The following is a 12,530-nucleotide window of genomic DNA, read 5'->3' as shown; positions in this document are numbered from 1 at the left end:
AGTGAGTGGCTAGAGCCTGAGCACTCTCTCTTCACGATCTCACTACTTCAATTTAAGAGAGAGAGAGAGAGAAAGAGAGAGAGAGAGAGAGAGCGAGAGCGAGCGAGCGCGCGAGCTTGAAGATGTCCCACTTATTTATGCATTTATTGATTGGTTCTTGCCTGCGCCCTGAATGGGGATGGAGCCCACAATGTTGGCATATGGTCGTGATAGTGCTCTAACCAACTGAGCTATGGCCAAGGCTCCTTTTATTCATCTTCACAGAAGGAATTGCAAACGTGAACAGTTAATTTTCAGTTGTGACATTTCAGCCCTTTCCCCTACCTCTCCCTTCCCTCTCTGCCCTGACTCCTTTCCTAGCTCTTAGTTCTTCCTTTCGGGGATCAGTTCCTCTCCCCGGTACCAGGGGCAGAATTTCGCTCGCTCATTTGCACTCTTGTGTAAACTAGATTCCGCTCATTTACACGGAATGTAGTTGGAGTCTATTTGCATGTGTGAATTACGTCCCATGAGACGAAAGCTCCTCTGCTAGGAGCGGGCACGTGGTTGGTATTTGGAGCAGTGGACAGAGACAGGAGCTTCCCGAAAAAGCTCCTTTTCTAGCTCCGTCCCCAGGCTTCACGGATGAAGGCCACCCACGCGAAGGGCTGGAGCTGCGCGCCGACAGCTACCTCCGCCCGGCTCCCCTCCAGCCAGGCCACGCACGCCGTTGCCTGGGCAACAACCCGCCAGAGCAGGTGGCGCCCGGGGAGTCCCCGCGGGGAGCGCGCCCCCGCCCGACCACGGCGTCAGGCCCGGCCCCGCCCCTCAGCACCCGCGGGACCCGGCTCTACCCGAAGCCCCGCCCCCTCGGTGGGGAGCCTGGGCAGCCGACGAATCAGAGAGACGGACACATCGCCCAGGCAGCCAATCCCCGCGGGCGTGTGATCCCGCGCCCACCCGGGAGCTCGGCGGCCGGCGCCGAGGCAGCGACTGCGGGAGTCGCTGTGGAGGCGGCGGCGGGCGCCGGTCGCGTTGCGCTGCTCCGAGGGGCCGGGCCGGGCTGGCCGCTGCTGGCGCCTGGCCGTGAGGGCGGGCTCCCGGGCGGGCGGGCGGGATGGCCCCCGCCTAGGGCGGTGGGAGAAGCGGCGGAGCCCAGGATGCTGGGGAGGCGGCGCGGCGGCTCCTCACTCATCCCAGGTAAGGCGGACGCCGCGCTCGCCGCGGCCCGCTACCCGCCCGCCGCCGCCCACCTGGCGCCCGATCCCGGCGGCTCTCTCCGGCTCGGGCCGGGCATCCCTCGGCCCCACGCCGCCTCTGCCGGGACGTCTCCTGGGTTGCCCCGGGGCAGTGGTCCCGTTCCGCACCCCCAAACCCCAAGCGCTGCGCCCCACGCCGTTGGCCGGGCCGCCCCTGCACGCACCCCCTCCCCCTGGGGCAGGGTTTCCGGGTCTCGGCTTCTGAGTGGCCCGCCGGCCCCCCGCCGGGGTGAGCCTCCGGCTTCTCCCCTTCCTTCTCTCCGGGCTGACACCGCGTCCCGGCCCCCCGCGTCCCGGCCCCCCGCGTCCCCGCATTCCTTCGTGCGCCTTCCAAGGATGAGACCCCTTCTCTTCCCTTAGCCGGGATCGGACTTCTGCCCCTACCCCTTCCCGGGCTTCGCTTCTGCAGGCGCACCCCCATCCCTGTCCCCGCTCCCTATTCCCGGTACTCTCCACATTTCACCCCGACCCCCCACATGTCCTGGGTCTTCCTTTCCAAACTCGCCTCTTCCCCCCTCACTTTTCACCAACCACCTTAGCGAGCACTCCTTCCTTGACACTTTAAGCCTAAAGTCACTTTAACAATCGCCTGTATGTCAGGTCTATAGTTTTGACATCTTGATTCGTCTTTAAGGGTGCAGCAACCCACAGCATGTAAAGTGCCTTCCTTGCCCGGAGCCTGGCACACAGTAGGTCTGGCGCATGGCGGGTGCCCACACGTTAGTCTGTTAGGCTCCTTCCAGGCCTGTGTGCTTCCTCTCCAGATGGGGGTAGCAAGAGGTCCGGTATCCACAGAGATACCCCTCTCCCTGAGGAGTGGTGTGGGTGATGGCAGGATGCATTCGTGAACCCCAAGTGTGATCTTTACGTTATATATTGTTTTATATTTTATTATGTTTTATATTTGCCGTTTTATACTATTTCATGTTAGTTGGTGCTGTCAGCAATTCTTAGTGAGCTTTGCAATATAATTTCCCCCCTCCTTATTCCCCTCCTCCCCACCCCCATCTGTTTTTAGGAGGAAAGGGCCCCTACCTCATAGCGGAAATTAGCACTGTGTAAGAAGTGTTTAATGTGTTTCTTTCTCCGCTAGTCCAGTCCCGCGGTGAATTTTCATTCTTTAAGAATTTGGAGGAATCAGACTTAGATTTTTTGGAATCAATTGCTGAAGGGCTCAGAAATGCTTAGTAGTGCCCTGGCCAGCGTGGCTTACCGGCAGTTGACTGGAGCTAGTCCTGTGTGGGGTTTGATTCCTGGTGAGGGCATATACCCAGGTTGTCTGTTGTATCCCGGTGGTGAGAGCGCATATGGGGGGCAACCAATGTCACATCCATGTTTCTCTCTCTCTCTAAAATAACATTTAAAAAAATGCTTAGGAGTGACGATTCTGACAAGTTTTCTAAAGTAAAAGTATTGTAATTAACACACCCACTCCCCACCCCCATTCAACTGTCCCCCAAACCTCTCAACTGCCCCCCCTTGGGCACTGGCCGGGACATACTTTCTGACTATCAAAGGAAAGAGCTGCAGAATAATATAAATTTGACTTTTTAAAAATAAGAGCAGTGTTACTGGCCTCAAGCCATTCTTGCCACATTTGCTATGATGGTCTCCAAGCTTGGATGAATCAAACACTTGGCTTTTTTCCTACTCGCGGGATCTCCAGAGCAGGCTGGAGACAATCATGTAACTGAGCTGCTGGTGCTGTTCTCAACTGGATTCCAACTGTACTCTCACTGCCTGGATATGCTTTGACTTGCCCTTTATGTACTAAAAGCCTAAATGGTTGTCCATAGAGCTTTACCCTTCTCCTCTAACTATTTGTCCTAGTACTCTTGAGTTCCTTTCATTGCTTATTTTGCCTCCTACCTCACAGAAGAAATTGATGGACATTGGCCCTGAACTCTTAAGGGCCTCATTTTCCTGTGTGCCGGTACTTATCTGATTTCTGATCTTTTCTTTTATCAGAGTAAGTCCTTCTATAAAACTAACATCTCTGACCTCCCGCTTTATTCTCGTTTTTTTCTCTTAGCCCACATCCAAAACAAAAACAAAAACCTCCCCTTGATGCTTCCCTCTTTTTGTTCCTTCAGATTAACGTGGTATTCTTTAGAATTTCATTTTTGATTCTTTTCTCTGTTCTTTCTAATTTCTTTGTGTGTTACACTTTTTCTCATGGCTTCCAATGGCACCTGAATATTTATGGTTTTCGAAATGTATATTCAAGTCCCCATTTTTTCTTGAACTTCGTGTGTTTCTTTTTTTCATCTGTCTGGTGGATAAAAATATACTGGATAGTTGGTACTTAAACATGATTATCTTTTCCTTTCCCTTCCCTCTACTCATAGTCCCCTCAATCACATACACAGACACTATTTTAAGGTCTTTACCCTAGAAAGCTTAGAATCCTCTTCTTTCCTGACATTTAGTCTGCTGTAGATCCTATTGTTCCACCTCTAGTCCTTTTCTTTCCCTCCTCATTGCCAGGAGATTGGTTGAGGTCTATGCTATGTTTCTTCTAAGCAGAGTCTGTGTCAACCATTTGCAACCCAGGCACTATTTAAAGCCACCTTGGGAGCTTTTAAAGTGTAAGGCTGAGGGGATCAAAGTATCTCTAGAGGTTCTGATTCACTTGGTCTGGGGTGGGGCCAGACCTTGTCATTTAAAAAATGCTTCCTATGTGATGGTAAATATGCAGCTAATGCTGAGAACTGGGCTGAAAGCTCAAAGAGGGAGTGATAGAACCCCAAGGAATTATAATACTGAGCTCATCCTTTAACAATCAGGATGAATGTAATTTTTGTTGGCAAGATTACTTGCTTATTTTCGTGGTGCTTTGTACATATGCCACATTAAAGTACATGTACCTATGATCACATTTTCTCTAACATATTTCTCATGGGTCCATTTTTTCTCAAGACTAGGAATTTCTTGAGGTCTGGGACCATGCCTAAAAATAAACTGCTGTTTCCTCTGCATTACACATAACACTTCTTATACTAACTATGTGGGTTTCCCCCTTACATTAAGCATTTCTCCAACTCTCTAGACACCAACTAGGTGTCCTATAATTTAACTCAATTATAACACTAACTATCTGGAGTTAGTTGCAGACTGCACAGACCAGGAGGAACTCAGTCACCTCGCTTCAAATGCCAGCAGCAAGTTTCAGGTTGTGACCTGTACTTTAATTTATACCAACGGGCTATAAATTGGGGCTTTCCACAACCTCCTCGTCAGGTTGATAATTTGTTAGAAAGGCTCACAGAAATTTAAAAAAAAAAAAAAGGTCTTTACTTGTCATTACTTGTTTATTATAAAGACTGTAACTCAGTAACAGGCAAATGGAAGAGGTGTATAGGGCAGGATGTGGGTATGGAGTTTCCATGCCTTCTCTGGCCATGCTATTCTCCCAGTATCTGGTGTTCACCAGTCCAGAAGCTCTCCAGAACTTTTTAGTTAGGGTTTTTACGGAGGCTTTATCACACAGACCTAAATGATTAAGTAATTGACCATTGGTCATTAATTTAATCCACAGCTCCTTTCTCCTTGGAGGTAAAGGGATAGTTTCTTTGGCAACCAACCGCCACCCCTCCAAGATATGATTGAAAGCGACTTATTGTGTATAATAAGAAATTTCAAGGATTATAGGGCTCTGTGCTAGGAACCAGGGATGAAGACTTTGTTCTATAATAATTATTATATCACAGTGCCTTATTTATCTTTTCATCACTGCCTTACCTAGTGCTGGATATATTTTAGAAACTTGATGAAAATTGGCTGAATGAATTACTTTGGTAAATAATGTAAAACATCATGAACTTAGAGTTTTGCAAGCTGACCAGCTGTTTCTTGGCTGCTGACAGGTCATTCATACTTGCACAGTCTTTCTTTCCTCTTGAGTGTTTAATCCATTTACACTTATTGTAATTATCAGTCCATTCAGATTTATATTTTGCTATTTGTTTTTTGTGTGTCTTGCCATTTTGCTATTTGTTTTCTATATGACTTGTCTTTTTAGTTTCTCTATTTTTTCATTTACTGCCCTTTTTATTAAATACTAGAGGCCTGGTGCATGAATTTGGGATCAGGCCAAAAGTGTCTCTCCGACATCCCCAAGGGGTCCTGGATTGCGAAAGGGTTAGGCCAGTCTGAGGGACCCCACTGGCCGGATTTCTTGAAGAAGAAGAAAAAAAAACCAAAATATGAATAATAAAGTGACAATAACTACATACCTATCAATAATCACTTTAATTGTAAGTGCATTAAATGCCCCAATTAAAAGACATGCTGTGGCTGAATGAATAAAAAAATCAAGACCCACACATGAAATCAAACTAAAAAGTTTCTGCACAGCAAAGGAAACCATCTACCAAATGAAAAGATAACCTAATGAATGGGAGAATATATTTAGCAATGATACATCCAATGAGGAGTTAATATCCAGAATATATAAGGAACTCATAAAGGTAACACCAAAAAAGAAAAACATTCCATTTTAAGAATGGGCAGAGGACATAAATAGACATTTTTCCAGATGACATGCAGATGGCCAATAGACATATGAAAAGATACTCAATGTCACTAATCGTCAGAGAAATGGAACCACATGAGATATCACCTCATACCTATCAAAATGGCTATTATCAATACACCCACAAACAACAAGTATTGATTGAGGAGAAAAGGGAACCCTCCTGCACTGTTAGTGGGATTGCAAATTGGTACAGCCATTAGGGAAAACAGAATAGAGGTTCCTCACAAAGTTAAAAGTAGGAATACCTTATGACTCAGTTCCACCTCCTGGTATTTATTTGAAGAATTCCAAAATACTTATGTATTAAGAAGTATTCCTTTGTTCACTACAACATTATTTGTAATAGCCAAGATATGGAAGCAGCCTAAGTGTTCATCAGTAGGTGGTTGGATAAAGAAGATACGATACATATGTACAATAGAATATTACTTGGCCATAAAAGAATGAAATTTCACCATTTGCAACAAAAAAGATGAACCTTGTTAGGTATTGAAAAAATCAGACAGAAAAACAAATACTATATGATTTCACTTAATATGGAATCTAAAAAACCCAAAGTGAACAAACAGAGAAACAAACTCATAGATACAAGGAACAAACTGATGGTTGCCAGGTGGGTGGGGCTTGGGGAGATGCGTGAAAAATGAAGGGATTAAGAAGTACAAATTGGCTGAAACCGGTTTGGCTCAGTGGATAGAGCGTCAGCCTGCGGACTGAAGGGTCCCGGGTTCGAATCCGGTTAAGGGCATGTACCTTGGATGCGGGCACATCCCCGGTGGGCGGTGTGCAGGAGGCAGCTGATCTCTCTTATCGATGTTTCTGGCTCTCTATCCCTCTCTCTTCCTCCTTGTAAAAAAATCAATAAAATATATTTAAAAAAAAAAAAAAGAAGTACAAATTGGCAGTTACAAATGGTCATGGGGATGTAAAGTACAACACATGGAATCTAGTCAATCATATTGTAATAACTATGGTGTCTGGGGGTACTAGATTTATTGGAAATATCATTTTATAAGTTATATAAATGTGTAACCACTATGTTATACATCTGATACTAAACTAGTATTGAATGTCGGTTGCAATTTAAAAATCTTAAAAACAAAACAGTTCAATTAAAAGTTTTCTCAGACAACAGTATGGTGATTACCAGAGGGAAAGGAAAATAGAAGTAGGAAAGGGTAAAGGGGGATAAATGGTGATGGAAGGAAACTTTACCTGAGATGGTATATGGGGTCTAGTAATAATTAATGTCGTTTTTAAACATTCGTTTAAAATCTTGCTTGGCGTTGACTTGTATTGACATAACCTTCAAACACGTGGTATCTACAGAATGTGTGAAGTGCAATTAACAAGTTTTGCTTGAAAAAGTTTGTGTTTGGTTTGGTTTTTGTTGCAAAACTAGGGCTAAGAAGATGGCAGATGAAGAGCATATTCGGCACTGCATGCTTTACGAGTTCCAATTAGGAAGAAAAGCAAGTGAGGCTGCAAAAAACATCTGTAGTGCTCTTGGTCAAGATGCAGTTAGCGCCAGAAAATGCCAGCGTTGGTTTGAGAAATTTCGCGAGGGAAATTTTTCGTTAGATGACAAGAGTGGTCGAGGCCATGTGTCCAATTTTGATCAAGAAGCTCTTCAAGCTCTTTTGGTGCAAAATCCTCAAATTACCCAACAAGAGCTTGCGACAACTTTAAATTGTTCACAAAAAACAATTTCCAATCAATTGCGTGCACTTGGCAAAGTCCAAAAGTTTGGAAAATGGGTTCCTCATGAGTTGACCGACAACAACCGTAATCAAAGAGTCACAATTTGCAGTTCGCTCCTCTCTCGTCAAAACCATTTGCCGTTTTTAGAGCAAATTGTTACTGGAGATGAAAAATGGGTGCTGTATGTTAATTTGAAAAGGCGGCCTCAATGGTTGGACAAAAATGAGGCTCCGCAGCCCACGCCAAAACCTGACTTGCATGCAAAAAAAGTGATGTTGTGTGTTTGCTGGAATTTTAAAGGAATTCTTCATTATGAACTTTTACCATCTAACCAAACCATTACAAGTGCAGTGTATAGTGCCCAATTGGAAAGGTTAGCCCAAGCTTTAAGAGAAAAAGAACCCGCGCTGATTAATCGGAAGGGCGTAATTCTTCACCATGATAACGCATGACCGCATACTGCAAGAATCACTGCTGAAAAACTGCGCCAGTTGGAATGGGAAGTTCTTCCTCAACCTACATATTCTCCTGATATTGCCCCTTCCGATTACCATTTGTTTCGTTCTTTGCAAAACTTTCTTCTTGGAAAAAAATTTAATAATGAAGAATGCCTCAAAAATGCATTGACCGAATTTTTTGCATCAAAATCACAAGAATTTTACAACAGAGGGATTAAAATGCTTCCTGAGCATTGGGCACAAGTAGTAGAAAACAACGGCAACTATATTGTTCATTAAATTTTGTTGTATTTAAATAAATTTGATTTTAAAAAGTATTAGAAAACGACATTAATTATTACTAGACCTAATACACACAATATAAAATACAGGTGATGAATGATAGAATTATGCTCCAGAAAACTATGTCATTTTTATTAACCAATGTCATCCCAAGAAATTCAATAAAAATAAAATATACATGTATTTTGGGTATAGAAATACAAATAAACACAACTTACAAAGAAAAGAAAACAATAAAAATAAACTGTCTCAATATTTTTATTTTTATTTATTTTTTTAACAGAAGTTCTCATGTTTTATTTTATTTTATTTTATTTTTTTAATATATTTTATTGATTTTTTTTACAGAGAGGAAGAGAGAGGGATAGAAAGTTAGAAACATTGATGAGAGAGAATCATCGATCAGTTGCCTCTTGCACACCCCCCACTGGGGATGTGCCCGCAACCAAGGTACATGCCCTTGACCAGAATCGAACCTGGGACCTTTTAGTCCCCAGGCCGACACTCTATCCATTGAGCCAAACCGGTTTCGGCTGTCTCAATATTTTTAACAAATGCCCTGGGCATAGGAATGTCACATTGAGGGTGCTCTGATTCAGGTCCAATAAAGATAAGCCCTGAGAATGTAGCTTTTCCAATAGGTTAAGCAGTGACAGTTCTTTGGAGATGTGGGTTTGGGGGAACTCCTAACTTATTCTTCTGAAATAGTTGCTGGGCTGCTGTTCTTCACAGCTATCATGCTTATAGTTTTCTAGAGGCCTGGTTCATGAAATTTATGCATGGGGGAGGGGTCCCCTCAGCCCAGCCTGCACCCTCTCCGATCCAGGATTCTTTGGGGGATGTCTGACTGCTGGTCAGAGATCCCTCTCACAATCCTGGACCACTGGCTCCTAATTGCTCACCTGCCTGCCTGCCTGGTCGCCCCTAACTGCCTGCCCCCCGCCAGCCTAGTCACCCCCAATTGTCCCCCTGCCAGCCTGGTCACCCTTCACAGCCCCCCACCAGCCTGGTCAACCCTCACTGTCCCCCTGCCAGCCTGGTCACCCTTCACCGTCACCCCATGCAGCCTGCTGTTCAGTCGTTTTTCATCCCTCACTAACCTCCCTGCCGACCTGGTTGCCCCATGCAGCCTGCTTGTTCAGTCATTTGGTTGTTCCTCAGGCTAGCCCTGGGTGGCTGGACAACTGACATCGAAGGCTTGCCTGCGGCTCAGGCCAGCCCTGGACGGCTGGAGGGTGGAGGGACTGGGGGACTCTGGCGGCAGGCGCTCTGGTGGGTCTGAGGGGACTGGGTGCCACCATCTTGTGGGCGCCGCCATCATTGAGGGTGTGACAATCAATTAGCATATTCCCTTCTTATTGGCTGTGGCTGCTGCCATTTTGTGAGGGTGTGATAGTCAGTTAGCATATTTCGTCTTTATTATATAGGATTGGTTTCCGAGTCTTCTACAGAGCCGGGTAAAGGAAATTGGGAGAATTAAAATGCCATAAATCTTGTTCTACTTACTGAAAGTCAGCTGTTTTTGTTGGATAAATGCTTCTTGGATTGTTGCAAGCCTTTGGTTAATTTTCAGATTTCTGAAAAAGTTGAGTTTGCATTTTGCCAGTCTTCTCATTACTTTTACGGAGGATCAGACTTTTTGGAGTGCCTTACTTTCCCATGCTGGATATGATTCCTCTGGCCTTATTTTTTTAATGTAGTTTGAGAGGTTTATGCATTAAATTTTAGCAGATTGTTTCGATTACTGAGAACTCTGAGGTTATACAATTATGTTTTTATGTTTTATATGCTATTATTTCCCTACATTCTGGCTATGTTTATTGCTTAATATTTTCTGAATCCATGCTATTCTTTTCCACCTTGAGGCTTCCTGTTATCTTATTTTCTCTGCTCAAGACACTCTTTATTTCCCTCACTCCCACAATGGGAGTCCTGCTTATCTTTTAAAATTCATTCTGAAATAATTTTCTTTCTCTGTAGCCCATGGATATAATCCTGTATGTCCTTTTTCATACCTTTTGTATTATCATCTTATTATTTCATCACATAGTTTCTTGTCTTCTATCCAGCTAAGTTACTACCGTATTTTTCGGACCATAAGACACACTTTTTTTCTCCCAGAAGTGGGGGGAAAAAGTCCCTGCGTCTTATGGTCCAAATATAGCCTACACATATACTTTAAAAAAAAAGTTTTTTTACTTGCCCGGCTCTGTGTAGTCTCTGTGTGCTTGCCCGGCTCTAAAATGGTTCTAAATGCTGCTGTTTACTTTACAGGGTTGATTACATGTGTTTATGACTGTGATGTTGGGTTTTAATGCACATAAAATATTTTAGGACACTATTTGTTTCAGAATCTTTTTTTCTTCATTTCCCTTCTCTAAAAACTGGTGCGTCTTATGGTCCAGAGCGTCTTATGGTCCGAAAAATACGGTAGTTCTTTGAAAGTACATGATGAATCATACCCATTTATATGCTTAATACACATTTGTTAATTGAAGTGTAGGAGTAAGGTTCACTGAAAGAATGTTTAACATTTTAAGTATTGTGACTGGGGTTTGCTTTTTATTCATCCATTTTTTAATTGGAGGAAATTGTATACTCTGGAAAAATTAAATAACAATACAAGGTTCTGCATACACTACATTGTATTCCTTGGAAAGATACAGGAAGATAAAAATCTCCAATATAGATTGTTATAATAGTGGTTTCTAATCAAAGATTTGATGTCCATCTTTTTATTTTTTATTTTAAAAAATCTTTGTGTTAGCCCTAACCAGTTCGGCTCAGTGGATAGAGCGTCGGCCTGTGGACTCAAGGGTCCCAGGTTCAATTCCGGTCAAGGGCATGTACCTTGGTTGTGGGCACATACCCGGTAGGAAGTGTGCAGAAGGCAGCTGATGGATGTTTCTCTCTCATCTATGTTTCTAACTCTATCCCCCTCCCTTCCTCTCTGTAAAAAAAAAAAAAATCAATAAGTATATAAATATATTATAAGAGGCCAGGCCCGGAGCAGCCTGGCCCAAAACAGCTCGCTCCTCACCTGCCCCTGCCCCACGGCTGCCTCTCAGACATGGCTGGAAACTTTTGCGGGAACTTGAGGGTCTGCTGAATCAAGTGATGAAGGCTTATATCTGGATGTGTTGAGTTAGTATAGTGCTGGGGTGTTGATCTGTGAGTGCCTTGGGTGGGGCCTGGATGAGGCTGGTTGTCCTATTAGGAAATGTCTTTTGTGTGAAGTGTATCATTGGGCATGTGGAGGTATTATTGATATGAGAAAATGCTAAGTAACAGATTTGCTATCTGAAAAGGGATTTACTATCGGGGAAAGGGAGGGAGGAAGAGACTGAACAAAAACTGTGCACCAATGGATGAGGATGAGGGGGCAGAGGGTGGGGTGGGAACTTGGTGGAGGGGGGAAGAAACGAGGAACCTGTGTAATAATATGAACAATAAAGATTGATTAAAAAAAAAAATCTTTGTTGTTGAGAGCATTGCAGATGTCCCTTCTATCCCCCCAATGCCCACCCTGCCCCAGGCCTTCACCACCCTATTGTCTGTGTCCTTAAATGCGTAGAAGATCTTTGGTTAATCTTTCCCCACCCACCCCCCTTCCCTCTGAGAGTCATCAGTCTGTTCCATGTTTCCATGTTTCTGATTCTATTTTATTCATCAGTTTATTTTGTTCATTAGGTTTCTTGTTGGTTTATGTTGATTTTTAGATTCAATTGTTGATAGATATGTGTTTATTGCCATTTGATTGTTCATATTTTTATCTTTTTTTCTTCTTATTCTTCCTCTTCTAAAAGAATACTCTTCAACATTTAATTTTGGTGGTGCTAAGTAAATTATTTTTTATTTCAGTTAGTATGTGCTTAATTTCTGACTGGTCTTTTTTCATGCCTTTGAGATTCTCACTAAGTCCCTTAAAGCTCTCTTTGAGTTCCTTGGAGGTCTCATTAAGATCCTTGAGTGACCTTATAACCATGGTTTTGAACTCTCTATCCAGTAGTTTTCTTGCTTCCATTTCTTTCATTTGAGACATGTTTTCTTTGTCTCCACATTTTGGCTGCTTCCCTGTATTTGTTTCTGTGTATTAGGTAGAGCTGCTATGTCTCCTGGAATTGGTAGAGTGTCCTGTAGGGCCCAGTGGCTCAGCCTCTCAAGTCACCTGAGCTGGGCTCTCTAGGTGCATCCCTGTGTGGGCTGTGTGCACAGTCTCATTGTAGTTGAGCCCTGATTGATGTTATCACTGTGAGAGATTGAACTCCAGGTCAACTGGCTGTGAGGACGAGCTATGACTACAGTGGAAGAGTT

The 12,530-nt window shown here is 43.8% G+C and overlaps 1 protein-coding gene across 1 annotated transcript in view; it reads left to right on the top strand.

Moving 5' to 3' along the window:
• Positions 1-955: 955 nt before the first annotated feature.
• The window catches only part of TPST1 (tyrosylprotein sulfotransferase 1), a 67,415-nt gene continuing 55,840 nt past the window's right edge, over positions 956-12,530 (top strand). Inside the window, exon 1 of the mRNA XM_036409761.2 lies at positions 956-1,179. The gene's annotated coding sequence lies outside the window, so the exon portion shown is untranslated. The remainder of the gene's footprint in view (positions 1,180-12,530) is intronic.

Source organism: Pipistrellus kuhlii, unplaced genomic scaffold (assembly GCF_014108245.1).
Source record: "Pipistrellus kuhlii isolate mPipKuh1 unplaced genomic scaffold, mPipKuh1.p scaffold_m20_p_4, whole genome shotgun sequence".
In the NCBI taxonomy this organism is placed as follows: Eukaryota; Metazoa; Chordata; class Mammalia; order Chiroptera; family Vespertilionidae; genus Pipistrellus; species Pipistrellus kuhlii.
The sequence above is the reverse complement of the archived record's forward strand: the minus strand, read 5'-3'. Positions and strand labels throughout refer to the sequence as shown.